General features: G+C 38.3%; 1 long non-coding RNA gene across 6 annotated transcripts in view; it reads right to left on the reverse strand.

Moving 5' to 3' along the window:
* Window positions 1-3,656: 3,656 nt before the first annotated feature.
* LOC140494060 (uncharacterized) overlaps window positions 3,657-27,821 on the reverse strand; it is a 40,999-nt gene continuing 16,834 nt past the window's right edge. For 3 of the 6 annotated variants that reach the window (XR_011963897.1, XR_011963894.1, XR_011963893.1), the window contains one exon: window positions 23,348-24,464. This is a non-coding gene — a long non-coding RNA (uncharacterized lncRNA). Of the gene's footprint in view, window positions 6,771-11,348; window positions 12,832-23,347; window positions 24,465-27,821 lie in introns of those variants that run through there. The other 3 variants (XR_011963896.1, XR_011963895.1, XR_011963898.1) reach the window with 3 other exon arrangements.

Genomic DNA, 27,821 nt, shown 5'->3' on the forward strand with positions numbered 1-27,821 from the left:
TTTCACTATATACTTATTAACTTCCTACTTCTGACAGGAATGTCGAAACATTGGTCATGATCAAAAGTATATAAATTAAAAGTACGTCTCAAGAAGCAAACCAATGGATGGTAACATGTCATTCTTGTAATCCTGCATGTTTGACCCAAAAACAATTCTACTGAATAAGAACTGAATGGATCATTTTTGTGAATCCATAAAGCTAGCCATGATATTGTATTCCTCAGTTTATCGCTCTTAATGAATATCCAATAATCATCACAGCAAAGTGCTTTTAGAATATTAAATCAATTTATTTTTTCAGATTATAATGTTATTTTTCCAGTCACTGCCATTACGATAATTGCACAATTATTGGAGTTAATCTTTCTAACAAATATAGTGAGAATCGCATTTTAATTGCATCAATTGTTTCTGAGTACGAACCCTACAATATAAAACTCAATTTACTGTTCAGCTGAACGATCCCATAATGGAACCAATGACTTCCCATTCAATGCCTCATTGTAAATATTTGATGATTGCTCATTTGAATGATCACGGTAATCTCAGCCTGAAGCGTTCAGAAAACTGTAATTACTTTTCATTAGAATAATTCCTGGATGTTTCTCCACATTGTTCAGTGAAATAATCAACTAAGATTTCTCAGTATTCTTAAATTAACTGATAGAACTTTGACAATCCAATTGCTGCTATTATCTAATCATTGTCCAATATAGTTCAGGGAATATCTGTGGAATTATGGCTCATGCATGAAATAATGTAAAGATTTGCAGTGTGTGTTGTAAATATCAATTTTTATTTTAACCCTAGCAAAAGTTGAATTGATTTAATTATGTTTCACTTACATGTTAACATTTACTGTATTTATAAACACGATACAAGTTAATCATTCTTCATGGAACAAAATAATTTAAAATTCTTGTGATGTTTTGAAGTACAACAAAAGGACCTAACATTGTTCCATGAAATAGTCACAGTACATTTTGAACTTTGGGAATTTGAACATTTTGGGAAAGAAGGGAAGTTGTCTTCAGATGAATAGTCGTATTGTGTGACTAATTCATTTATTTTCCTATTCATTTATGTTGCAAAAGCATTTTAATTTTCTTTTCATTCTGTGAAAACTTGCTTTGAACATATGGAACTATTTGATTGATTTTTGTTCATCAGTGTACAATGATCAAATGATTAGGCTTTTTTTCCTATCATGGATCATCATGAGATTCATATTTAATTAAAGTCATTATTGCTTTGTTACACCTTTACTGTAAATTACTAATTCATTTTGTCAGTTCATTACACACAGAAAATATGTAATTAATTCCCATACAAATTATTACAATAAACATCTGATTCGTTTTCATTTGTGTTGCCACAGTAAGCATGTGACTATGGTCCTACCCTTCCGGGGGTGGGGACATTATGAAGGGTCCGTGTGGAGCTCTGACAGTGTCTCTACGACAAGATCAGGAGGAATGATTTCAATTCCCACCTTCAGCAGAGATGTGTCAGAGCAGCTTCAAATATTCATGAGAAAATACCTGGCATAGATTGAACTGCTTTTCAAAACAACATGAAATATACTTCAATCTGCTGTGCATTTCAATCATCACCATATCTACTACTTATTTTCTTCAGGTCACTAATAAAACGTATCATATCTGCTAGTTCAACATTCCTTGAAAAAGTAGTTGAGAATGTTGCAATCTTAAAGTTGGAAGAGTCTAAGAAATGATACTCACTGATTTTTTTTTTCTCTGTTTGAAAGAACCTAGTTCAGACATTTCAAGCACATAAATACTTATTCTCCAGTATTATAAAGATGAAAAAATAAACAGTCAAAATTCCTCTTCAGCAAAATAACCAAATGCAACTTCATATTATTCATTGGTCAGTTGATCACCTACAATTGTAACTAAATATTGCAATTCATCTAAATATTGTTATGTGCTTTGAACAAATTAAATTTCTTATTACTATTCATTCTTGAATTGTCAGGAATATGTTTTTATTTTCCATCCACCAATTCATAATTCATAAGATTGATATGCTTTCAAAATATCGACGTGTTCATTTGAACATTTAATTTGTCTCTCTCTCACTTATCTCACTTCATGCATGACAGCTTCAATGCATTTTGCTAACTAACTCTACGAAACATAAAAATGTTGTTGACTTTACTTCTTTTGTATGCAAGAAAACAATGTAGGTACACCCATCTGTTCTTTAGCTCAAATAACACGAAATTTTAAATTATTGAAAAGACTACACTGGGGGAAAAAATGATTCTTCATCTCAAATATCACATTAAATGACACTTTTTCAAATCAATACAAAATGATTTGTATTTTAATTTCATTATAAGAAAAAAAAATCTGCTTTGGAAATGTTAGAATCTGTTTCTTTTACTTCCAGCATTAGTTGTCAATGAACAATAATTACATAATTATCAGTCATTTTGTGCAAAATAATTTTCTGTACCAAATGTCATTTATTTGACCTTTTGTTCACAATAGTACTCACTTTCCCGGTCTAATTATTTTCTTCCTTATTCTGACATAGATGTCTAAACATTTATCACGATAAAAATTAAAAAAATAAACATGACTCAACAAAAAAACCCAATGTTGAACTGTGTCAATTGTTGCAGAGTATTTTTTATAATTATTAAAGTGACTTTTTATATATTAATTTTCTGTTTATCAATCTTAATTATGACGCAATCGAAGTGCTTTCAAAATATTAAGTTAATTTATCTATCAATATTCTAGAAACAATTAACAATTACAATAATTACGCAGCACTTTGTGCTTGTTACGAAGTCTACATTAATGTGTTATTAATATTTTCCATATTTCTTATTGTGAATGCTACAATATAAAAACCTGTTTGGTCGGGCCAATACACCCAAAAAAAGACTAATAACTGCCCTTGCGACATCCTGTGTAAATATCTGACTTTTGCTCATTTGATAGATCACAGTCATCACAGTCATTGATATTCAAAGAACACCAGTTACTTTACACTGCAATATTTCTTACCATTTCTGCACATTACTCAGTGGAATAGTAAGATGAGATACCTAATTATTCTTAAATTCATTAATAGTAGTTTTAAAATCAATTTGTTGCTAATATTAAATAATTGTTCAATTTGGCAAAGATTGTAAGTGTGGAATTATGGTTCCATATAATAACTATTGCAAGGAATTAGCAATGTAGAATCTCTCAATCATTGTGAATATTGCTTTTCATTTTAAACTTGGAAACACTTCTGAAATGATTTGATTGTAATTCACTTCAATGTTAACATTTATTGTGCTTCTAATCACAATAATAGTTGAATATTTTTCTTGTGCACAATTATTTAAATTCTGATGAATTTTTTTGAAGTACACAAAAAAAGGATTGACATCTTTCTTGTTTCATTAAACAATCACAGGAAATGGTGTCTTCTTAGAAACCAGACATTTTCAGAAACAATGAAAGTTGTCTTCAGCTGAAGAGTCCCATTGACTGACCAATTCATCATTTTGTTCCAAGTTACATGTAGAACAAACAAAATTTACGTTGCATTTTATAAAATGAGAAACTATTATGAACATGTAGAATGATTGTATTCATTTTTATTGATCAATTTACAGTAATCACACAAATCTGTCAAGTTGTCATTCCACAAATTATCATAAAATCATATTTAATTAAGACATCTGTTAATTCCCATCATTATTGTAAATTACTATTTAATTTTAAGTACATTACACACAGGATCCATCCATTTAATTCCAATCCAATTATCACAATAAACATCTGATTATTTTTCACTTGAGTAACCACAGTGAGCATTTGATTGTAGACCTGCCCAGCCTGGTTGGGAACATTATGAAGGAATGTTGTGCAGCTCTGATAGTGTCTCTGTTACCAGACCAGGAGGCACAGTTTCAATTCCCACCTTGCACAGAGTTGTGCCAGAGCAGCTCTGAATGTTGATTAGAAAATATCTAAGAATCAATTGAGTTGCCTTTCAATTTAATATTAGATGTGTTTCCATCTGTTGTTCATTCCAATAATCACAGTTTTGCTATTTATTTTTTCAGGTCAGTAATAACAGAATGTATCTAATTCCACTCAATCAATATTCGTTGGAAAATATTTGAGAATGTTGCAGTCATACAGATGAAATATACAAAGTAATGATATTTGATTTTCTTTTGTTCTGAAGAGCTGAGTTCAAACAGTACATAGAACTTGATGCTCCAGTGCTATAAAAATGAGGAGAAAAAATAAATTTCTTGTTCAGTCAAATAAACAAATGCCAAATCCTTTTATTTATCCATTTTTAATTATTGATCTGTTTATAAATTGTGTGAAATTTGTTTTTCATTTTCCACTCATCTATTTATATTGAATGTGAGATTGAACTGCTGTGAAAATATCCAAGTGCATTCATTTGAAATTTGACTTTGCATATTTATCACTGTGGGCTATATGTAAAGCAGCGTTACTTCTGCAATCATAATTGTTTATTCAAGGTAAATAAACTCACACCAATGTATAATTGCTTCAGCCAAGAGCCGAATTAACAAGAATGAAAACTATGTGAATGAAATATATTATTGCTTTTGTATTAGCTAAAATGTGCATACAAGAATGAAATGTGTCGGCAAATAATGGTAGATGTTATAGACAAACAGTTAAGGTATTGTGAGGGGAGGGGTGTAGGTTAAGCTATATATGCCTGTACAGTTACAAGCATCTGTTTCCCGCTTCAGCAGGAATAAAAAAAAAACCATCAAAAGGTCATAAGGCTCGGTGTAAATAAAGAATAAAAAGAAATTATGCTTTGGTTAGCACGGAAACAGATGGCAGTGAAGAAGGATAAATAACAATAAGACCACAGAGGGAGGTGGTCAAACGGCCTTATGAGGCCAGAGATAAACATTTTGTCAGGGACGAGGCTGGATGAGTTCAGAGATAAACAGCCGGTTTAGATTAGAAATAGATGTAAACAGGGGACGAGCAATGGGAGGAGGGAAGAATAACGAATTACATAAATATTGTGTACTCGTTAAATTCAGTGTGTGTGTGTGCCTTGTGGACAGTGGACACCACACCCCCCTTGCAACAGCGTAATAAACGATACTACTGATTCAGGTCTTGTTCCGGACTGAAGTTATTGAAGTGACTGAACTTCATTTCTCACAATCACTTATCTCATTTATTGCATGATGTCTGAAGTGTGTTTTGCTCAGCAATTCTATCAACTATTTAAAAAGTCTAATCGTAAATAAGATCCTTAACACCCAAATATCAATCTATTCCTAATTCATGTAAATATCTCAATTTTCTTGAAGTCAATGTTCACACAACAGTGCACATAAAGCGACACAAAGATATTCATCATCAGCTAATTACTGTTCAGTGGAATAACCTGAGTATCTTATTGTTCCTGAGACTAATGACAACAGTAAGCATTTGTTTACTCGTCCATGCAGTAAATGCATTTGATATCTTACATTTCAGTTCCGTCGTTAATGAAAATTTTTGTTGTTTAAACCAATAATTCTAATTTATCATGGATAGTGACTGTAATACAATAACACTGGAAACATTTTTTAAAAATATTCTAACAATCTTTAAGCTCCTCTTCTGTTGTGTGTGTGCAAGAGACAATTCAAATTATAACCATTTTGTTGCAAATTCAACAAACGCTACATTTTGAATTTATGAGCTTCTTACAGTTTTGCAAAAAGGTTAGTCTTCACTGTATGTCATATTAAAAGACTGCTTTTTCCAATCATGCATGCTACAAAATGATTATTGCTTTCATTGCATTGTAAGAAAAGAAGTGTTGATTTTTTTGTTGTTTCAATTCCAACATTATTCATCATTGTGCAATAATGACACAATTATTACAATCGCTTTATATACCACCCAGCAGTGACTTCATTGTTTGTTTATTTTCATGCTCATTTTCATGATCTATTAATTCTCTTCCTAATTCTGACACTTTGATTATAATATTAATCAACGTACCATCTCTACAAGGAATCCAGTGAAAAGAAATTCGCAATTTGTATATTGCATATATTTTTGAGTTCAGAAAAGAATTTTGTTCAATAATTACTGAATGTCTCATTTTTTCTTTAATACGTAAAGCTAGCTACTATGTTTTATTCCTTAGTTCACTGATCTTAATAAATACTCAATCGACATCACAGCAAAGTGCTTTTGAAATATTGAATCATGTTAATTCTTCATATGTATTGCACTGTACAATCTCTCATTCATTGTAACAATCAATATTTATTTTACCTGTTGAAACATAGTTGTATTAATGTAAATATATTTCACTTCAATGCTAACACTTAAGACTTAAGCATTTTTCATGCAACAAAATCCAATGAAAAAGCATCAGCATCTCTTTATTATTTCATTAAATAATGACAATAAATTTTGAATTTTTGAAAGTTGAACATTTTTAGAAAGAAGGAATGTTGTCTTCAGTTGAATGTTCGTATTGAATGACTTCTTCACAGTATCTGCTGTTTATTCTCTTCTTCGGGTTCCCAAGAAAAGAAATTAACTCGTTCTGCTGGTTCTAAATTCCTGAAAAATATTTGCGAATGTTGCGGTCTTAAAGGTGAAATGGCTCAGTGATTGTAAGTGATTAGTTTTTTGTTCGAAAGAGCTTGATTCAAACATTTCGGACATTCACATTGTTATTCTGCCGTGTTACAAGGAGAGAAAACAAGTCGCTTTCTTCGTCTGTAAAGTAAACATATGCCACTTCCAATTATTCATTAGTCAGCTCATTACCTACATTTGTTATTAAAAATTGCAATTCATCTAAATATTGGAATGACATTTGATCAAATTAAATTTCTAATTATTTTTCATTCGTGAATTGTTGGAGTTTTTTTTGTTTTCCATTCATCTATTCGTATTGAATGTAAATTTTATGTGCTTTGACAATAGCGGAGGGTGTTTATTTGAAATTTGTCTTTGCTTACCTCTCACTGATTTTACTTATTGCATATAGTTGCACAGTGGCTCAGTCATTAACAATGCTACCTCACAGTGCCAGTGATCTCGGTTTGATCCCATCCTTGGTGACTGTCTTTGTGTACTTTACCCATTCTCTCCAAGTCTATGTGACTTTGCTGTGGTTTCCTCCCACAATCCAAAGACGTGCAGGTTAGGTGAGCTGGCCATGCTAAACTGCACATTGTGTTCAGGGATGTGTATATTAGTCAGCAGTAAATGTAGAGGAGTATGGTTGGGAAAGTGTTTGGATGGGTTACTCTTTGGAGGGTCATTTTTTTCAACGAAATGACCTGTTACCACACTGTGCTAACAGGGATTCTACAATAGTTTAATTGTGTTTCTCTAAGCAATTCTAACTTTTTTAAAGTTGACTTTAGTTAATACCTTGAACACTTGATTATCAGTGTTCCTAAATCTTGTAAAATATCTCAATATTTTTAAAATCATTGCTCACACAAAACACTAAACATGAGGCCACACAAAGTTCTTCATGACCATCTAATTACTGTTCAGTGGAATAATCAGAATTGTTCCTGAGATCAATCCCCACTGCGACAGTAAGGATCTGGTTATCATTCCCTCCAATAAATGCAGAAGTTGTCCTCTGGTATTTCAGTTCAATAATTACACACGATACTGGTTGTTCAAAGCAGTGGTTATTCTTTATTATGAATGGCAAAGGATTCTAATGGAAGAGGTGTTCATATGTCCGAATGTGTTGCATGATCACAAACAGTTTTCAGTCCAAATATTGCACAAAAAAGTGTAAATTTGGTTTTGTTCAACTACTGAGGCTAACATTTTCAGTTCATGTCCATTACAAATATTTGGAGAAAGTGAAGAAAGCAGATGCTGAAGATCAGAGTCAAGAATGTGGTGCTGGAATAGCACAGAATGTCAGGCAGCATCTGAGGAGCAGGAGAAACCATGTTTCAGGCATAAGCCTTCATCGGGAATCTCCGGCTCCATGGATGCTGCCTGGTCTGCTGTGCTTTTCCACCACCACACTTTCGACATTAAAAAAAATTTGCTTATTTGGAGCAAATACTCTCTGTTTCCTCTATAATTTAAATTTACTGTGCTTTCTATTCACTCAAGTTCTCATTTTAATAGCTCCTAATTTTCGTCTTAATCTGATACAAATCTCAAAACTCCGGGCACAATAAAAGCGATATGAATTATTAACTAGCATCTGGACAAGAGAACCAATGAACAGCTACATAGACCTCTTGAACAACAAAGATATTAGAATTAAAAAAGCAATGCCTTCCAAAAAAATCTCTGTACATCTGTATCCTTTTTCAATTCAATAATCCTGCAAATAGCTGCAATATAATTGTCAGTTGATCTCTCTTAATGACTATCTAATCAATGTCATTGTAAACCACTGATAAAATTGAAACATTTTATTTGTTAAAATGCAAAGATTCATTCTCAATTCGTTATTACAACAATAAGTGAACCATATTTTATCTGTCCGCTAAGGTCAAGTGACCTGTGGCCCATAATTGAACATTCTAAATATTCCTACAGCTGGGGAAAGCAGAGCTAAAAAGGTCAAAGTAAAGGAAACAGTAGACAAAGTAACCAGCTCCAGAAAACAGTGGAAAGCCCGGTCAAAGAGCTCACAAAGGTTCGGGAGATCCTGTTACAACCAGCCCAAGAGCTGTGTTTTGGAGAGGTTGAAGCAGACTTCCTGGCACCTTGACTTCCAGCCAGTGTCTGAGCATTAGACACCTCACTTGAGAATGACGACAAGTGAAGGGTGTTTGCACGAAACACATTGAATGCTTAGAATCCAGAATTTTGGTAAATGTTGTGAAACATTTCCCAGATCATGGAAATCAGCTCAACATTATTGAAATCAAAGTACTCCTAATGGTCTTCAAGACCACCTAATTACTGTTCGGTGAAAAACACTTTGTACGGGCCTTATTGTGCTCAGGATGAATAATCATAGCAAACATCACAGTCTCACCAGATCCAAACATATGGAGGAGACACCTTATTATAATTTACACACTACATCTTTCCCAGACCCATGATGACATGTTATGACTACGTGTAACATGTATCGAGATGAAGCAAGTCCTGAATATAGGATTTATTTTCTGATAGATTTCCAATCCAAAAATTATGATAAAATGATATTGTGGTTCATTACATTGTCAACAGATCCCCATTAAACGTATTTATCCGTTTATTCAGAGACATTATTGAAACAAATACGTTGATAAATGCTGTTGACTGTATGCTTCTGTGAAAATAAATCTTCCTTATTGACTTATTTTCATTATAATTCTGACTCAAATGTCTAAATATTGATGATATGAAAAATTGCATGAATTAAATACAATGCAGAATTTGTTCTTGTTATATATTATATTTCTCCAGAAGACAAGTAGAGAAACCAAGGATAGAAGTCTTGAAGATCTGAGAATTGTGAATGACAAACCATTTCTGATCAACGTTCACTGAATGTCTAATGTCTTTCCATGTCATCACGCCAGAATTTGCATTCTCAGCTGACAGATTAAGAAATATCTAGTCAACATCAGAGCAAATCCATTTGGAAATATTGAATCATTTACTTTGCCAAAGTTCTAAAATTAATTATCAATTCATTGTCATTCCAAAAATCACACAGTAATTCAGTTTAGGTTTTGAAACAAACATCATCAAATTCACATTTTAATTTAATCCATTATTTCTTAGTGTCAATATTAAAAGAAGAATAATAGTTCTCTTATTCCAGGATAACGCAAACACAAACTAATTAATGATTCCCTATCCAACACTCACAGATAATATCTGTTCCCTTCTCATTTGAATGTTCACAGAAATCATTGGATTAATATTCGTCCTTACATATTAAGAGACGTCTGATTATTTTACACTCCAATAAATGCTGTTCATTTTTACACATATGAGATTTCTAATCATTTTTAAGTTTGCTATGAAATGTTTTTAAGATTAATTGTTGCTTATATCTAATATTTAAGAATTGATCAAATCCAGTATATCCAGCTTTAAGTGTGAAATTAAGGCTCAGTAACGTAAACGTATTGCATTGTACAGAAACCAATGGTAGCGAATGGTGATTTTTATTTCAATACTTGAATCTTAGCTGATTTGCTGTTCTGGGCATGGCCTACCCCCACCTGCAATAGAATGGTCCATATTGGCTCATACAAAATGCCTGACAATCAAAAACAGGCAGCCTAACTTAGAACTAAAATACAAGGTGTCAGGGGGTGATAAACGACACTAACATTCTGTTTCAGCCTTAAATTAAAAGAAAGCACACTACCAATGGACCTACTCCAACGCCAGGACTACAGCATTCCAGAAATTTCTTGATAACAGCATGCCGACATACAGACAAATGACCAATCCTGATCCTCATAAATGAAAGGATAATTGTCCCAGTAAATGAATAAACAGCAGCTGCAGGGTGCAGCCCAGTTAACTCACTAAGCAGCTATCATGACAACAGAAAAGTTCATTTGTCAGATATAGTTATTATTTTACAGTTACTCAGAATATTAAACAAAGGTTCTAATTACAGATTCTTGAGTATAATAGGGGAAATTTGCAACATAAGTTTGATATATGTAACCAATGCCTCCTAAAAACATTATAGAAAAGCATTTAGCCAGAGATTTGAAGTTAGCTAGTTTTAGGAATTAACTTCATGGTATGATGTTGACTGCTCATTAATTATAAAGTCCTGACAGAAAGAGTAGCTGTATAATTTTACACAATATAACAAACTTTATAACTAAGTCATATTACTAATCTTATAGCAAGTAAGCTAAAATTAACTGTCTTTTCTATTTCTTTGTACTATATAATTAAGACAGTGAACGATATGAGGAGTAATTGGCTTTGATAAAATAAAATATAATGAATAGCAGAACTCAAAATGTCCCAACTGATAAGATATCCTGAGAGGCCTGAGGGAGTTCAGGAATAACTTTGGAATCTAAGTCAATAAGATGCATGGAAAGATCCCAATAGGAATCTGGGGATGTCCATTAGAATGCCCATCTGCGATTATGTGTTTCAATTGGGTGGCTGGATGAGGAGGGAAGGGCTGTAACCACATTGCATGTGGCCTTTGTGATGCAGAAAGTCCATAAAAATGCTGCTTTTTACTGTACATGTTACAGTGTGTTATGGATCTCCCTTCCGAGATTGGCCACGGGGGACGATCCCTTCATTAACTGGTTGCTGCATGAGAAAACATCTTCCACATGCCTGAGCTCAGATTGCCTCCTGAGTTTTCATTCCCTGCCAGTGAAAACAATTCTACAGCTATGATGACATTTCAATTCAACACATACATTTATTGTGTGTGAAATGATTACATTCAGAGCGATATAATTTTCATGATAAAATTGCTTTACATTTACTTTTTTTGGTGTACAAGAAAACATTTCAATTATATCCATTTGTTCTTTTGTTCAACCAACACTAAGTTTTAAATTATTGTGAAGACTACAATGGGGGAAACGGGAACGAGTCTTCAGCTCAAATGTCATATGAAATCACTGTTTCCTTTTTTCAAACAAATTGCCCGACAAAATTATATTTATTTTCATTTCATTATAAGAAACAAAATTGCTCGGAAATGTTGACAATTCTCCTTTTCCTCCCATATCAGATGTCAGTGAACAATAATCACACAATTATGAGAATTCCTTTCCGTATCAAATGTCAGTGACCCTGTATTTTGTTCACAATAATAGTCACTTTTATGGCCTAATTCTTTTCCTCCTAATTCTAAAATAAATCTCGAAACATTTATTGTGGTAAAAATTACATCAACAAAATTGACATGACTCTTCAATAAAACTATTGGAACCATATAAATCTTGCATTGCCTGCATTTTTAAACAAAATCATTTTTTTCAATTGCTGCTGAATGATTTTTTCACACCATCCAGCTAAGTTTTATGCTTTAATTTTCAGTTCCTTAATCTTAATGAATATCCAATCAACTTCAGAGCAAAGTGTTTTCAAAATATTAAGTCAATTTATCTGTCAGGATTCTAAAAGCAATTATCAATTACAATAATTGCAAAGCAATTTAACATAGACTTGGTAAAAATGCAGTGTTTTTTTGAAAATTCCATTCATTATTTCTTGTTGTCAATGCTACTATATTAATACCTATTTGTTCAGGCCCATGTACATACCAAACGACCAATAATATCCCTTGCAAAATTCTTTGTAAATGTCTGATTTTTGCTCAGGTGAAATATAACAATTATCTCAGCCTTTGAAATTCAGAGAACTCCAATTCCTTTTCCCTGCAATATTACTCTTCATTTCTACATATCACTCAGTCTAATATCAAGATGAGATATCTCATTATTCTCAAATTCACGAATATATATTTTTAAAATCCGTTTGTTGCTAATATATCTTATATCTAATAATTGTGCAATCCAGTAATGGCTACAAATGTGGAATTATGCTTCTGTACAATAAATACTGCAAGGACATTACAATGTACAATCTCTCAATCATTGTGAATATTGTATTTATTTTAAACTTGGAAACATTTTTGAATTGATTTGATTATAATTTACTTTGATTCTGACACTTACTGTATATCCAATCACAATATCAGTAGATTATTTGGAGGTCTCATCGTCCATTCCAATAATCACAGTATCTGCTATATACTTTCTTCTAGTTACACATAGCAAAATGTATCTAATTCCACTCAATCAATATTCCTCAGAAAATATTTGAGAATGTTGCAGTCATAAAGCTGAAATATACAAAGTCATGATAGTCATTAATTTTCTCTTGTTCTGTAGATCTTAGTTAAAACAACACAGAATTTTATGTTCCAGTGCTATAAATATGAGAAAAGATCAATTACTTCTTCAGTAAAATAAACAAATGTCACTTGCTATTATTTATCAATTTTTAATTACTGGTCAGTTTATGAATTGTGTGAGATTTGTTTTTAGCTTTCCAGTCATCTATTTATATTGAATGTGACATTGAAATGGTGTGAAAATATCAGGGTGTGTTCACTTGAAAGTTCAATTTGCATATCTCTCACTTATGCCATTGATTGCATGATGGTTTAAGAACGTTTCATTCAGCAATCCTCGTAAATATCAAAAACTGTCTGATTTTAAATCAGATCATTCGCACCCAATTATCACTCTGTTCCTAATTCATGCAAATACCTCAATTTTATCGAACCCAATGTTCACACTGAACAATACACATAAAGCAACACAAAGACTTCCATCACCATCTGATTATTGTTCAGTAGAATAACCTGAGTAAGTACCTTATTGCTCCTGAAACCAATGACAACAGTAAGCATTTGTTTACTATTCAATGCAACAAGTGGAACTGATATCTTCTATTTCAGTTCAGTAGTTAAAGATGATTTATGTTGTTTAAAACAATGCTTCTACTTTATCACGGATATTGACTGTAATACAATCATGCAAACAACAAACGTTTTGTCATTCTAAAAATCTTTAAGATTACTTATTTTAAATTTGTGTGCAAGAGATATTTCAAATTACAACCGTTTTTGTTGTATAATTCAGCAAACCTAAGTTTTGAATTTGGGAAAGTTTCCATTTTTGCAAAATGGAAGTAGTTTTCAGTTTATATAACACAGTAAATGACTGGGTTTTTTTTTCCAAATCACGTGCTTTGCAAAATGATTATTGGTTTCATTTAATTGTAAGAAAAGAACTGTTTTGAACATGTTAATTCTTTGTCTTTTCTATTCCAACATTATTCATCACTGTACAATAATGAACAATTATTATAATTCCTTTATGTACCAAATGTCATTGACTGTATCATTTGTTCACTTTCATGCTCACTTTCATTATCTATTAACTTTCTTCCAAATTCTGGCAAAAATGTCTGAATTCTGACCATAATATTTATCATCTAAATTAAAGTAACATGTCTCTATGATGAAACCATTTGATAGAAATTTATATTTCTTGTGTTACCTTCAGTTTTTAGTAAAGAAAGAAAAAAATTTCTATAATCACTGAATGGCTCATTTTTTCTTCAATTCATAAAGCTAGTTACTATATTTTATTCCACAATTTACCAATTTTAATAAATATCCAATCAACATAACAGCAAATATTTTGAAATATTGAATCATTTTAATTGCTCATATAGCAACATTATCAAGTCATTGTCATGGTAATAATCGTGCAATTATTTAAGAAAGTCTTTTGAACAAGTAAAGTGAGATTCACATTTTAATTTAACCAATTGTTTCTGAGTACCAACATTGCAATATGAAACTTTATTTTCAGGTCAAGTTTCCCACAGTGGATCTAAGGACTTCCCATCCAACATTAATTGTGAATGTCTGATGTTTGCTTATTTGAATGATCTCCGTAATCACAGAATTTAAATTCACAGACCTGCAATTACTTTTCATTGCAATAATTCCTGTTTGTTTGCACATATTCCTCAGTCACATAGCAAAACGAGATTTCTCATTATTTCTAAATTCATTGATCGAATTTTATAATTCAGTTGTTGCTCATACCTAATAATTATTCAATCCAGTACGTGCTGTGAATGTGGAATTATGGGTCTTTACATGAATAACTAATATAGTGTGCAATCTCTCAATCATTGTTAATATTAATTCTTATTTTACCCGCAGAAACATAATTGAATTCATTTAAATATATTTCACTTTGATGCGAACATTTACTGTATTTCTAATCATCATAAGATTGAAGTATTTTTCATGACACAAAATCATGTATAATTCCTGCGTTTTGTTAAGTCAAATGAAAAAGAATTAACATTTCTGTATTGTTTCATTAAACAATGACAATGGATTTTGAATTTTTCAAAGTTGAGCATTTTTGCAAAGATGGGATGTTGTCTTCAGCTGAATAATCACATTGAATGACTAATTCACAGAATCTGCTGTTTATTCTCTTTGAGTTCCCAAGAAACCAAATTAACTAATTCTGCTAGTTCTAAATTCCTGGAAAGTATTTGATATTGTTGCAGTCTTAAAGATGAAGAAGTCAATGTGATTGTACTGATTTCTTTTATTGGGAAGAGCTTAATTCAAACATTTCAGGCACATAAATTGTTATTCTGCAGTGTTACAAAGATGAAAAGCAAGTCAATTTCGTCATCAGTGAAATAAACAAATGTCACTTCCCGTTATTCATTAGTTAGCTCATTCCCAAATTTGTATTTAAACAATGCAATTCACCTGAATATTGTTGTTCCCTTTGATCATATTAATTTTCTAATTATTGTTCATTCATGATTTGTCAGGGATTTCTATTTTTTGTTTTCGATTCACCTATACATATTGAATGTAAGATTGATACGCTTTGGCAACATCAGAGAGTGTTCATTTGAAATTTGACTTTGCACGTCTCTCACTTATCTCACTTCTTGCATGGGGTTAGGCATTGAGAACAGAGGATCAGTGGTTAGCACTCGTGTCTTACAGTGTTATGCACTTGGGTTTGATTCCATCCTCGGCCACATGTTTTTGTGGAGTTTGCATGTTCTGGTTAACTCCCACAATCCAAAGATATGCAGGTTAGGTACATTGACCATGCTAAGCTGCATGTTCTGTTCAGGGATGTGTAGGTTATGTGCATTAGTCAGGGGTAAATGTCCAGTAATCGGAGAGCAGAATGGTGCTGAGTGGATTATTCTTTGGAACGTCAGTGTAGATTTGTTGGGCCAAATGGCCTGTTTCCACACAGTAGGGATTCCATAAACTTAGAATTGTGTTTTGCTAAACAAAACTGACAATTTTTTAAAATGTTGCATTTAAAACTTATCTTTAACTGTCAATTGTCAATCTTGTAAAATATCTCAATGTTACTGAAATCAACGTTCACACAAAACACTGCACATAAAGCCGCACAAAGCTCTTCATGACCATCTAAGTACTGTTCAGTGGAATAATCACAGTAAAATGTTATTGTTTCTGAGATCAATCACCATTATCACATAAAAGATCTGGTTATCATTCCCTCCAATAAATGCAATTGTTGTCCTCTGGTATTTCAGTTCAGTAGTTATACACCATACTGGTTGTTCAAAGCATGGTTATACTTTATTATGAATGGTCAAGGGTTCTAACGGCAAGAGGTGTTGTTTGATCTGATTTGTTGCATGTTCTCAAACAGGTTTTCACTATAAATATTGCAAAAAATGTGTTAATTTGGTCTTGTTCAACTGCTGACGCGAACATTTTCAGTTCGTGTTCATTTAACATAGTTGGAGAAAGTGAGGAAAGCTGTAGCATTGGAAAAGGGCAGGCACATCCAAAGAGCAGGTGTATCAACCTGTTGGGCATTAGGCCATCATCAGAAAAGATTCCTGATGAAGGGCTCATTCCCAAAACGTCGATTCTGCTTCTCCTCGAATGCTGCCTGACCTGCTGTGCTTTTCCGGCACCACTCTCTTTTGACATTAGAAATATTTGACTGAATATTCAGAGATAATACTAAAAGTTGCCTCTGTCAATTTAATTTACTGTGCTTTCTATTCACTGAAGTTTTCATGTTAATTCTTCCTCTTTTTCTTCTTAAATCTGATGCAAATTTCAAAATACGAACACATTTGCATTCACATGAATTATAAATTTGATTTCTCTTCAAGAAAACCAGTGAAAGGCGATATAGAATTCTTGAAAAGCCTACACATTTGAATGAAAAAGCAATTCCTTCCAAAAAATGTTTGCACGTCTGAATCTTTCTTTCAATTCAATAATCCTGCAAATAGTTTATAATTGTCAGTTGATCTCTCTGAATGAGTACCTAATCAATGTCAATGTAACCAGCTGAAACATTAACATCAGATTGATAACTGGGTGTTAAAGACCTTATTTGAAGTGAACAAATGTCTGGAATTTACTTGAATTCCACCAGAAAACATTCTTGAATCATAATACAAGAAATGAGATATGTGAGAGATGTGCAAACCTTATTTTTAAATGATAAACTCCAATATTTTCAAAGCATTTCAATCTTACGGTCAAAATGAACAGGTGAATGGAAAAATAAACACAAGTATCTGACAATTCATAAACTGAACAACAATTACAAATTCACTTTGATCAAAGGACAGAGTAATATTTAGATGAATCACAACATTTAGTTACAAAGTAGGCAATCAGCTGACTGACAAGTAATAGATGGTAGAGTTTGTTAGTTTACTGAAGAAGGTATCAACTTTATTTCAAATTTATAGCATGAGAGAACAATGTTTAATGTGTTTCAATTGTTTGGACTTGCCCCTTTGTAACAAAAAAAAATCAATCTAATTACTTAGACATCGTAATCTTGAATTCTGCAACAGTTTCAAATATTCTCCAGGAATTTATAAGCGACAGAATTCGATACAGATATCCCCACTATCCGAAATTAAAGCATTATTATGAAACCTTACATAATCTGAAAAGGCGTTAGTCGAAGAAGCATTAATTTATATGGGAAACATGTCCCCTTTTTTCGTAAAAGTGAAAATCTTCTTCAGATTTCTTTCACTTAGAGAAAACAGGGATAGATGAAAGTCTTTTGTAAAAGCAAAGTGGCTAAAGCGAATTTTCCAACACATATTTCTTGGTAACCTGGCAATCTGATAAGTATCAGATTTTGTGATTATTGATATAATAGATAAAAGCAGATCTAATGTTGTATTGAATAGCAATTCAGTCTGTGCTCAGGTACTCTCTCATCAACATTCAGAGCAGCTCTTGGTATATTTCTGTTGGAGGTGTGAGTTGAAACCTTCCCTCGGGTTTAGTAATAGAGATACTACCACAGCTCCATAAGCTCCTTTCATAATGTTCCCACTCAGGACGGTAGGACTGCAATATTGTGTCTCATTGTAGTTTCTCAAATGAAAACTAATCAGCTGTTTATTGTTGTAATTTGAATGGGAATTAATTAGGTAGTTTCTGTGTGTAATGAACTGGAAATTAAACAATATTTTAAAATAAGAATAGAATAAATGAATAATACTGTTAAATAAACAGGAATCTCATGACAATTCTTTAAAATACAAATTGACAAAACTGCGTGATCATTGCATGGGACAAGGACTGCACAAAACACTACATAGGACAAACAGGAAGACAGCTAACGATCCGTATCCATGAACACCAACTAGCCACGAAACGACACGACCAGCTATCTTTAGTAGCCACACACACAAATGACAAGCAACATGAATTCGACTGGGACAACACTACCATTATAGGGCAAGCCAAACAGAGAACAGCCAGGGAATTCCTAGAGGCATGGCACTCATCCACAGACTCTATGAACAAACACATCGACCTGGACCCAATATACCAGCCACTACAGCGGACAGCTGGAACTGACAACCGGAAGCAGCAGAGACAGGCCACTATAAATGCCGGAGGAAACGGCACAGAAGCACTTCACAGGAGGCTCCCAAGCACTGAGGATGTCACCTCAACAGGGGACGAAACGTTTGCAAGACAAATTCCCAGCTCGGCAAACAGAACCACAACAATGAGCACCCGAGCTACAAGTCTTCTCCCAAACGTTGAACATCCAGGATTAGTCCTTGTGGGCATTCCTGCAGTAATACGAGGCAGCATTCCATGATGAGAGTTAAACTTGGGTGGCAGGAGAGGGAGCCACTGAACATGAGCAGGTTTGTTCAGTCAGTAACAGTGTGTTAGACATGGAGGTGAAGTGAGCAGTGAGGGGAAATGTAACAACAAGCTGCCGATGGGTAACTTTCATTGGAACAGGAGGAGGCCATTCAGCCCCTCAACTCTGCTCTGCCATTCATGATGATCATAGCTGATGTGTGACCTAATGTACAACTTTCAAAACCGTCTAATTTCATCAATAAACTCCTCTGAAACACACAAGATGAGTTTTGGAAAACTAAACATCTGCAAATGCTGGGAAATCAGAAATTGCTAGAAAAATTCAGTAGGTCTGGCAGCATCTGTGGACAGTGAACCGTTCGTGTCCAGTGATCAGTCAGGTGACCAGCTGTAGCTGACCATTCTGTTGTTTCTGTAACACTGGAACAGGCTCTGGTGCGAGGGGAATGCGATTGTCGATAACAAACGAGAAAACAGGAGGACGTACTCAATTAGAATTAGGAATTCTCTTACCCCACCCAGTGGGACACCCACCGACACAGTCACACTGCGGAGAGGCTGTTCACCTGCCCCAAGTATGGGAAGGGATTTACTCGATCTTACAATCTGCTGAGGCACCAGAGATAGCACAGTGGATTTAGACCCTTCACCTGCTCCATGTGTGAGAAAGGATTCATTCAAATCTCTCACCCGCGGAGACATTAGTGCATTCCCACTGGGGAGAGGCCTTTCACCTGCTCAGTGTGTGGGAAAGGATTCACTCAGTCCTCTGATCTGCTTAAACACCAGCGAGCTCACTCTGGGGAAAGGTCATTCACTTGTTCCCAGTGTGGGGGGAGATTCACTCAAATGCAGCACCTGTGAAGTCCCCAGTGAGTCCACACAGAGGGAGAGGACATTCAGATGGTCAGTGTGTGAGAGGGGATTCAGTGATTCATCCTGACCCCCTGAGACCCCAGTGAGCCCACACACGGGGGAGAGGACATTCAGATGGTCAGTGTGTGAGAGGGGATTCAGTGATTCATCCTGACCCCCTGAGACCCCAGTGAGCCCACACAGGGGGAGAGGACATTCAGATGGTCAGTGTGGGAGAGGGGATTCAGTGATTCATCCTGACCCCCTGAGACCCCAGTGAGCCCACACAGGGGGGAAGAGGACATTCAGATGGTCAGTGTGGGAGAGGGGATTCAGTGATTCATCCTGACCCCCTGAGACCCCAGTGAGCCCACACAGGGGGAGGGGACATTCAGATGGTCAGTGTGGGAGAGGGGATTCAGTGATTCATCCTGACCCCCTGAGACCCCAGTGAGCCCACACACGGGGGAGAGGACATTCAGATGGTCAGTGTGGGAGAGGGGATTCAGTGATTCATCCTGACCCCCTGAGACCCCAGTGAGCCCACACAGGGGGAGAGGCCATTCAGATGGTCAGTGTGGGAGAGGGGATTCAGTGATTCATCCTGACCCCCTGAGACCCCAGTGAGCCCACACAGGGGGGAGAGGACATTCAGGTGGTCAGTGTGGGAGAGGGGATTCAGTGATTCATCCTGACCCCCTGAGACCCCAGTGAGCCCACACAGGGGGGAGAGGACATTCAGGTGGTCAGTGTGGGAGAGGGGATTCAGTGATTCATCCTGACCCCCTGAGACCCCAGTGAGCCCACACAGGGGGGAGAGGACATTCAGGTGGTCAGTGTGGGAGAGGGGATTCAGTGATTCATCCTGCCCCCCTGAGACCCCAGTGAGCCCACACAGGGGGAGAGGACATTCAGATGGTCAGTGTGTGAGAGGGGATTCAGTGATTCATCCTGACCCCCTGAGACCCCAGTGAGCCCACACTGGGGAGAGGACATTCAGATGGTCAGTGTGTGAGAGGGGATTCAGTGATTCATCCTGACCCCCTGAGACCCCAGTGAGCCCACACAGGGGGGTGAGGACATTCAGGTGGTCAGTGTGGGAGAGGGGATTCAGTGATTCATCCTGACCCCCTGAGTCCCCAGTGAGCCCACACAGGGGGAGAGGACATTCAGATGGTCAGTGTGGGAGAGAGGATTCAGTGATTCGTCCTGACTCCCTGAGACCCCAGTGAGCCCACACAGGGGGAGAGGACATTCAGATGGTCAGTGTGTGAGAGGGGATTCAGTGATTCATCCTGACCCCCTGAGACCCCAGTGAGCCCACACAGGGGGAGAGGACATTCAGATGGTCAGTGTGGGAGAGGGGATTCAGTGATTCATCCTGACCCCCTGAGACCCCAGTGAGCCCACACAGGGGGGAGAGGACATTCAGATGGTCAGTGTGTGAGAAGGGATTCAGTGATTCATCCTGACCCCCTGAGACCCCAGTGAGCCCACACAGGGGGGAGAGGACATTCAGATGGTCAGGGTGTGAGAAGGGATTCAGTGATTCATCCTGACTCCCTGAGACCCCAGTGAGCCCACACAGGGGAGAGGACATTCAGATGGTCAGTGTGTGAGAGGGGATTCAGTGATTCATCCTGACCCCCTGAGACCCCAGTGAGCCCCCACAGGGGAGAGGACATTCAGATGGTCAGTGTGGGAGAGGGGATTCAGTGATTCATCCTGACTCCCTGAGACCCCAGTGAGCCCACACAGGGGAGAGGACATTCAGATGGTCAGTGTGGGAGAGGGGATTCAGTGATTCATCCTGACTCCCTGAGACCCCAGTGAGCCCACACACGGGGGAGAGGCCATTCAGATGGTCAGTGTGTGAGAGAGGATTCAGTGAGTCATCCTGACCCCCTGAGACCCCAGTGAGCCCACACAGGGGGGGTTGGGGACATTCAGATGGTCAGTGTGGGAGAGAGGATTCAGTGATTCATCCTGACCCCCTGAGACCCCAGTGAGCCCACACAGAGGGGGGAGGACATTCAGATGGTCAGTGTGTGAGAAGGGATTCAGTGATTCATCCTGACCCCCTGAGACCCCAGTGAGCCCACACAGGGGGAGAGGGGCCATTCAGATGGTCAGGGTGGGAGAGGGGATTCAGTGATTCATCCTGACCCCCTGAGACCCCAGTGAGCCCACACAGGGGAGAGGACATTCAGATGGTCAGTGTGTGAGGGGGGATTCAGTGATTCATCCTGACTCCCTGAGACCCCAGTGAGCCCACACACGGGGGAGAGGACATTCAGATGGTCAGTGTGTGAGAAGGGATTCAGTGATTCATCCTGACCCCCTGAGACCCCAGTGAGCCCACACAGAGGGAGAGGACATTCAGATGGTCAGGGTGGGAGAGAGGATTCAGTGATTCATCCTGACTCCCTGAGACCCCAGTGAGCCCACACAGGGGGGAAGAGGACATTCAGATGGTCAGTGTGTGAGAGAGGATTCAGTGATTCATCCTGACCCCCTGAGACCCCAGTGAGCCCACACACGGGGGAGAGGACATTCAGATGGTCAGTGTGGGAGAGAGGATTCAGTGATTCATCCTGACCCCCTGAGACCCCAGTGAGCCCACACAGGGGGAGAGGACATTCAGATGGTCAGTGTGTGAGAGGGGATTCAGTGATTCATCCTGACCCCCTGAGACCCCAGTGAGCCCACACAGGGGGGAGAGGACATTCAGATGGTCAGTGTGTGAGAGGGGATTCAGTGATTCATCCCACCCCCTGAGACCCCAGCGTGTTCACACTGGGTAGGAGCTGTTCACCCCTCTGTGTGACACGGGATTTGCTGCATCTTCAACACGATTGAGAGCCCAGTGAGTGCTCACAGGGACGTGGTCATCCACCTGCTCCGTGTGGACTGCAGGACTCTGATTCTGATGTTACTGTCCATCAGAGTCAGGAGTGGACCTTGTACATGATGACACTGTTGGAGTATTGATGTCGTTGTTAACCACATTAACTGGGCTGGAGGTGACTGAACTTACATTGCCACTTTCTGAACCTCAGGATGTCTCTCTGAGCAGTAAGTCTCCACAAACAGCAATGCGACAATGAGCAGGGATCATCCGTTTTGATTTAAATTGTGACTGGAGCACAGCTGCTTCACAGCACCAGGTACAAGGTTGGAGTCCAGCCTTGGTCAACGGCCTGTGTGGAGTCCCCACATTCTCCCCGTGATAGTGTGGGTCCCCTCCAGGTGCTCTGGTTTCCCCACAGTCCAAAGATGTGCAGGTTAGGTGGATCAGTTGTGCTAAATTGTCCAGTGTCCAGGATTGTGCAGAATAGGTGCATCATGGGAAATGCAGTGTTACACTGTTAGAGTGCTCTGGGCGTGATGTTCTTTTGATGGTCGGTGGGGTCTGATGGGCCACTGCTCTCCTTCCACACTGTAGGGATTTTATTCTATGATTGAGGATAAAGGCTACACAGCAGGGTGTCCTTGGAGAAGGAGCATGTGGTGTGGATCAATGCTCTCGATGGGCACCGCAGGGGATATAGTGCTTTATCTCCACCGCTACCCCCTCCCCACAACTCTACTTTGATTTAGTCCCTTCTCACTCTGTCACTTGTAATGGTTTGCTTGACCCGTAATAGGCTTTGTTTGGAAATATTCAATTGGTTACACAAATGGTTTACTGCTGGTGATTATATGTGTAGATTAGAGTGGTGCTGGAAAAGGACAGCAGGTCAGGCAGGATCTGAGGAGCCGGAAAATCAACATTTCAGCAAAAGCCCTTTTCCAGCACTCCCCTAATCTAGGCTCTGGTTTCCAGCATCTGCAGTCCTCACTTTTGCACTGCTGGAGATTATATGGTAAACAAAAGCAAAATGGCAGAATGATGATTCTGATGGTGGGAAGGTTGGTGTGCTCACATTTCTGGGTCAGAGAAATAGGGAAAAAGAACACTTCACAGCTCACAGAACGAGAACTGAAAAGCAGTTAAATCAAACCAAAGGTTCAGACAGGGAGGGAATATTTCCCTGGAGTTTGAGTAGCTGGAAAGTGATGGTGTCTGGGAATAGACAGGATTTTGTTTTACAGGAGGTTGAAAGCGTTAAAACTGTTATATTCAGACAGTTTACGTTATTTTCTTTAATTTTATTTGCGGTGCAAAAAGCTTTTGCAACATTTTAAAGCCAAAATTTAGAAACCTTGTGTTAAAGATAAATGTTAAATAAAATCCATCAAACCATCCCTCACTGAAAACTGATGTGGAAGTGCAATCTCCTGGAGAATCCCTGCCCACTCCTTCCTACCCGTGCTCCATGACTATATACATACCTGGGAGATAGCAGCAGGAGGAGACCATTCAGCCTTTCACTCCTGCTCCACCATTCAATGGGAAACAGCTGACCATCCAGCTCAGTCTCCTGTTCCTGCTCTGTTCCAATCCCCTTTCATGACTTTACCTTGAAGAACTATATTTCAGTCCTCCTTTAGCCTCACTGCCTTTTGTTCCATTGGCGTTGTGGTGTTACTGTGTGGGTGTAGGCAGTGGTAATGTGATGGTGCTGCCTCCTGGAGGATGCACTCAGCCTCCCTCATCCCTGCAGTAACATCAATTGGGTTTCAGCAACTAGAGATAGAACCCATTTCCAGGATATGGGCATCACTGGCTCAGCCAGCATTTATTCCCCATCTCTCGTTACCCTTCAGAAGATGGTAGTGAGCTCCTGTCTTGAACCATTCACAGTCCATTTGGCGCAGATAGACCGACAATGCTGGGAGAGAGAGTGTTGCAGGATTTTGGCCGAGTGATTCTCCATCTTTGGTTCATCAAATACTGGTTAACTTAATCACAATCTGCATGTGATTTTGAGATTTCAGTCTGCAAATCTTCACTATCTAGCACCCTGTATAAAGGAATATGTACAGTTTAGAAATTCAGAACAGACAATTCTAGTTTCTCTGGAATATCTTTTTCCCCTTTCTCCCCCCAAAGCTGTAACCCTCCAGCCCACTTACTCTCTCCTACCATTCTGACTCTGCTACCCCCTAAAGTACACCCTCCCCATTCTCATGGAGTTGTTGATAAACAGGTCTCTGCCACCACTTCCCGTGCCTGGTTAGAGTCTGCACACTTTCTGGGTTCACTTCCTTTCACTTCAGTTGCTGCAAGTCAATAATGTAACAGCAGAATGAAACAAAAGGAAACAGAAAGGGAGGTGGCAGATCCTGGACAGAAGAGGAACCTTCAGGCTGGGAGAATGGGTCAGATTCTTCCTTGTTTCCCATTGGTCAATTCCCACTGTTATGACAAGTTGCGAATGGAACTTGGTCCCATCTAGGCGTAGTGTCACTTTGACCCCCCCAACAGATCAATATTATAGGCAGATGCGTCCCTTCTCCAGCCATTCACAGTGTGAAATGCTTTCTGCTAGTTACCCCAAAGAACATGCTCCAAAACCCGTCCACATTCTGTCCATGTACATGGCTGGGTTTCCCCACACACGTGTGGTCCCTGCCTCAGGGCTTGTGGGAGTTGTAGTCCCCATGAAGCCTCTGGGGACCTGCCCCTGGAAAGTGAAAGAAAGTGTGGGCTGGAGGGTGTTGTCTATAGGATATCTATTCAGACACACAGGACATGTGGGCTGTCACTGGGATTTACTGAGACATCCACTTAGACACCCGGACTTCTGACGTAAGGAATATACATTCAGCCAATTGTGGGGTGGGGAGGGTAATAATGGGCAGCAGATTTTAAGCAGAGGTGGCTCAGTGGCGAGCACTGCTGCCTCACAGCGTCAGGGACCCGGGTTTGATTCCAGCGTTAGGCAACTGTGTGGAGTTTACACATTCTTCCCATGTCTGCATGGTTTTGTTCGGTGCTCCAGTTTCCTCCCACAGTCCAAAGATGTGCAGGTTAGGTGGATTGGTCAGGCCAAATTGCTCACAGGGTCCATGCATGTGCTGGTTAGGCAATTAGCCACGGGAAATGCAGGGTTACAGGGAATGGGTGGGTCTGAATGGGATGCTCATCATAGGGTTGGTGTGGAATCGATGGATGAATACCCTGTTTCTGCACTATAGGGACTCTATTCTATTCTCATGAGGAAGAATGTACTTATCTCGATGTGTTGTGAATCTGTGGAATTCCCTTTTCAAAATGCGGTGGATGCCAGGACAATGAGCCAATTTAATGAAGAGATACAGTTGTTGAATTTGCAATGGGTTGAAGGGTGAGAGAGAGCTGGCGGGAAAATCCAGTTGAGACAGAGGTGAGCTCAATCATCACTGTATTAAATGGTGGAGCTGGTTCGAAGGGCTGCATTGCCTCTCCTGTGCCCAGTGCTTATCTTCTTACAGTAATAACCAGAAAGATGAATCCAAAACTCACCATCTTCACCAAAGGAGATCTTCAGAAACAGCAGGATAGTCAGGTGGATTAGTGTTCCAAACTTAGATAGTGAGGAAGCGTGTAGGAGATAATGATTTTGCAATTTTAAACTGAGGGGAGACAGTGATTTATGATTTTAGACCTTGTGTTGTGAATATCTATCCTGTACTTTATTACAAAGCCAAGGTGGTCGCTGACAATGAAACCCAAAACTCCCAGGAAACATCGTCTCACCTCATAATCTGATAAAAAGACTTGTGATAAGTCTGATAGAATTTAGAACACAGATGGAAAGCGGGAAAATTAAATCCAATCCCAAGATCCTGTGCTTAAACGAAGGAGACTACAATAGGATGAGGCAGGAGTTGGCTAATGCAGACTGGAAGCAAAGACTTTACTGTGGGACAGTTCTCAGACAGTGGAGGAATATCAAAGTAATTTTTCAAATTTCTCAGCAAAAGTATATATCAGTGAAAAGGAAGGACTGTAGGAAAAGGAGTAATCTGCCATGTCTAAGGCAATAAGGGAGTCTATGAAATTGAAGTAGAAGGCATACAAATTGGCAAAGACCAAGGATAAATTCAGAGATTTTAAAACCTCAAAGATCAACAGAAAGCATGATGGATTTGGGGATAAAAAGTGATGAGTAGCTATCCCCAGGGACAGAATAGCAGTTTACACTGCTCGAGGGGAACCTATTGTGTGGGGAACACATGGCCTCTGTAATTGTTGAAGCACTTAACTGTTACCATAGAGATAATCCTGATCAAGTTAAAAATCACAGCACACTCCAAAAGCTTGTACTTCCAAATAAACCTGTTGGACTAGAACCTGGTGTTGCGTGATTTTTAACTTTGTCCACCCCACCCCAACCCTGGCTCCTGCACATCAGCATCCTGATAGAGAGCCCCACGGAAACTGAACTGCCTGTCAGGTACTTGAGGGAGCCACGGGGGCGTTGGGGGGGGCGGGGGTGGTTAACCACAAAGTGCTGAACTGACCTCGACTTTCTAACTGCCGTTGCCATGGAGATAATACTGAGAGACAGTCTCTATTCAAGGTCCCAAACCACAAAGGTTTAAGAATGGGAGTGGCACATCCGACAGGCGGGGAGTTACCTGATGCTGCCTGGAGGTGTTTTGCATGTACACTATCCATGTAACTGCCATGTTTCATCAATAAAAGACTCAAAGAAGACCTCTCAGAGTTCTGTGCCTGGTTATTCCTATCCAGCAGGGTTCAGGAATATGAGCACACAGCAGTCAGGCTTCACAGTGGAGGATACGAAGAACATGCCAGTAATTGATAAGGAGACTGAGGAAGGTGAGGACCTAGATAATAACCATGATCGTGAAAGAGTTAGAGCTGGGCAAGTTAATGGAGCTAAAGGTAGACAAGTCTCATTGCCCTGATGGAATACATACCATGATACCAACAGAATTAGTGGGAGAAATAGCAGATGCACTTAGAGTCATAGCATCCTGCAGCAGAGAAAGGCCCTTTGGCCCAAACTGGCCCATGCCAATCAGAATGTCCATCCACACTAACCCCATTTCCCTGCACTTGGCCCATCTGCTTCTGAAATTTTCCTATCCATGTATTTGTCCAAATGTCTTTCACTTGTTGTTAATATACCCACCTCAACCACTTCCACTGGCAGCTCATTCCATATACATACCACCTTTGTGTAGAACAGTTGCCCCTCAGTTTCCCATGTATTCTTTCTCCTCTAACTTTAACCTGATGCCCTCCAACACTTGAGTCCCTGGGAAAAAGACCGAGTTCATTCACCTTACCCATGCCTCTCATGGTCTTATACACTTCTATAAAATATTCCCCCACAGTGTCCTCTGCTCTAAACAAAAAAGTCCTC

This window comes from Chiloscyllium punctatum, chromosome 23 (genome assembly GCF_047496795.1).
Source record: "Chiloscyllium punctatum isolate Juve2018m chromosome 23, sChiPun1.3, whole genome shotgun sequence".
Lineage (NCBI taxonomy): Eukaryota > Metazoa > Chordata > Chondrichthyes > Orectolobiformes > Hemiscylliidae > Chiloscyllium > Chiloscyllium punctatum.